At 39.5% G+C, this 2,974-nt stretch overlaps 1 non-coding gene across 1 annotated transcript; it reads left to right on the top strand.

Moving 5' to 3' along the window:
- Positions 1-2,511: 2,511 nt before the first annotated feature.
- LOC111555740 lies at positions 2,512-2,655 on the top strand. Its single transcript, XR_002735626.1, has one exon. It is a non-coding gene; the product is annotated as a small nucleolar RNA SNORA4 (small nucleolar RNA).
- The last annotated feature ends 319 nt before the right edge of the window (positions 2,656-2,974 follow it).

The raw sequence follows: 2,974 nt of genomic DNA, 5'->3' as shown, positions 1-2,974 counted from the left end.
ATGCTCATTCCAGTTTGTCATGGGGCTCAGTGTTGACACGTGGTAAGTGAAAAGATGAGCATAAGGATTGGATGAAAGTCTGGGACATGAGGTTTTAGACCCACTTAGATCACTGTTGAGTACAGGGATCTACCACAGGTCATCACTGAAACACTGATGTGTGGCCTCGCTGATATGAAATGGAAAGCTGGAGCTGTGAGATACTGGAAGTTGTCAGGGTTGCTTCCAGCTTCACTGTTCATGTTGAACAACTACCTGCAATGGCCTATACCAGCTGACAGCACACCGGATGCAGGCACTGTTGTCAACCCTTAGACACTTATTTGATACTCACAGCACACAAACAGATAGATACTCTGATGATCCCCCTTTTATACATGAGGAAACAAAGCACAGAGGGATTAAGTAATTTACCCAAGTTACACAGCTATTAAATAACACTGCTAAAATCTGAGCCAGCAGCCTGTGCACTTAGTGACGGCACCTTACTGCAAGTTTGCTGCTTCAGCAATCATTCCGGGGTGAAATAGTCACCAAGCATCCGGTATGTGCAATGTACTCTGTAAGGCCCTGGTTACACTAGTGAACAAAACACACACATTCTTTCCCTCATGGAGCTTCCAGTCTAGCAAATGTGTGATATTAAACCTGGCAGTGGCAAAAATTAATGAATAAATACAGTTAGAAGGCAAAAGCTCCTTAAGGAAATCTTATGGCCAGGACTGAGTTTTTGAAAAAGATTTCTTGAACAAGTGACACATACGGTGAAAACTGACCCTTGTTAGGCAGGTAGAGAAGCATAGGAGGGGTGTTCTGGACACAGGAGAAGCGTTTGAGAGGCACTGAAGTGGGAGGCTTTAATGCCTCTGAAGCCTCCATGAGATAGCTCTAATGACTAAAGAGCAATGGATAGGGAGAAGGTGGCCCTTTGAACAAATTTCAGACTGCTTTTTTGTAGAAGTGGGAATGTTCACAACATGCAGGACCCTGCGGGCCATGTCTTAATCTTAAGAACAAAGAAGAAAGCCGTAGGAGGGTTCTGAACAAGGGTGCCAACCATGAAACATGAAAGAGTTTGAGACCCTAGAAATCTGCACAATGTTCCCATTATTTTGCAGATGAGAAAACTGAGGCTTCCAGAAGGTATGGGAAACTCCATGGCAATTCTCATTCCACTGGTCAAGAGCTGCCTGGATCTCCCTTCAACACTGGCAGTGGATACTGGTCATTTGCCTCCCTAGCATGTCTTCCCTTCGAATCATAATATTTTAATTTTAATTTTGAGTTCCCCTCCTGCTCCACTTCCATCCCCGCACTCTAGAAAGTCCACACTAGGAGTGCGGCATGTGACCAACCCTAAGTTAATCAAAACATTGAAGTCCTGTAGCATTGTGATGGCTTTAGAGATAAGTCCATGACCTGAGCCTACAAAATCAGAATGAACCTTAGAATTATTTCTTAAATCTCAAGTTAAAGATGCAGTCTAACTCTGACAGCAGATTTAAACCTAGAAGGATAGGACCCTAGAGCAGATTTTCTTTCTTAAGTCACTTGGAAACACATTAATGGCACAATTTTACAAAATCAGAATCATGTTAACAAATAGTACAAGCACAAACATAGTATGATTTCCACTCCATCACCTGAGGAGCAACTGTTTACCCTCCCATGATAAACAACTAGAAAACTGGACAAAATGTATGAAACAATTTTGTGGATATTGATCAATAAGCAGCACCTATGATAGCTGGGAGGAGAAGAAGGAAGGTAATTCTTATAATAACCTTGGTTTTTCTGCATGGTTGGTATTTTTGGACCATGGCACAGGGAGTAAAATAAAATAGCTTGGCAATCTTGCTGAGTAGAAGAAACAGATTAAAGTTCAGGGAAGTCGAAGTAGCTAGAATTTTCAGAGCAAAGTACCAGGAAGAGGAGAGCTAAACAGACAGAGTCCAGCATTGTGGAAGTCAAACATCCCCCTAATTTGTTGTATCAATAAAAATTCAGGCACACATAAGTGAAATTTCCGGAGGCCAGGCAAAGAACAACAACTGAGGAAACAACTAGGGAGCTATAAGTCAGAAGATTTCCAGAACTCATACAGTGTTCAGTTTCCATCAGCCAGAGGAGCCAGATCTTGAGGAATATATGGACATTCAGGAGTGACTCTGAAAGGTTCCTGACTTAAAAGTGGTGCCAGAATTCAGTTAAAAAATTAGTAGACATATGAAGTAGCAAAAGTACATGTACTAGAACCAGTCAGTAGAAACAGAACCAGAAATAACCAAAAAATATGAAATTAGCAAACAAAAACCCTAAAACAGCTATTACAATTTTTAAAAATATACTCAAAGATTTAAAGGAAAACATGGACATAATTAGGAAAGAAACAGAATATGTAAGAAAGACCCAAATGGAACATCTAAAAGGAAAAAAATACAAAATATGGAGTAAAAAAATCACTAAGATTTTAAAAATTGACAGCAAATTAAACCCCAAAGAAACAAAGATCTATCAAAAGTTACTTTTTGTGAGGTGGAAGTTTTTAAAATAACCTTTACCTACTTGGGCTGTTTTGGAAAATAAAGAAAAGACCACATACAACAGTGAGCTATATCCCTCAGTATAGTTCACCACTATTTTGTGGCTTGTATTACATATGTGAAAAAGAAAAAAAGGAAATAAAGATCAATGAGCCTGAAGTCATAGCAATAGAAAGGATTGAAACTAAAGCAGAGAGTGAAAAGAAAAAAAACAAGGAAGATAGAGGAGGAGGGGAAGAAGGAGAATAAAAGTTTCTGTGGCCTGTGGAACAACAGCAAATGTTCTAACAGCTGTGCTGTTGGAGATCTAGAAACTGAGAAGAGAAAGAAAGGAACATTAAAAATTAGTGAAAGATAATGGCCAAAACACTACCAAATTTAATGGAAACTATATACCATAGATCCAAGAAGTTCTATCAACCCAAAGCTAG

This window comes from Piliocolobus tephrosceles, chromosome 8, assembly GCF_002776525.5.
Source record: "Piliocolobus tephrosceles isolate RC106 chromosome 8, ASM277652v3, whole genome shotgun sequence".
NCBI classification, from domain to species: Eukaryota; Metazoa; Chordata; class Mammalia; order Primates; family Cercopithecidae; genus Piliocolobus; species Piliocolobus tephrosceles.
The sequence above is the reverse complement of the archived record's forward strand: the minus strand, read 5'-3'. Positions and strand labels throughout refer to the sequence as shown.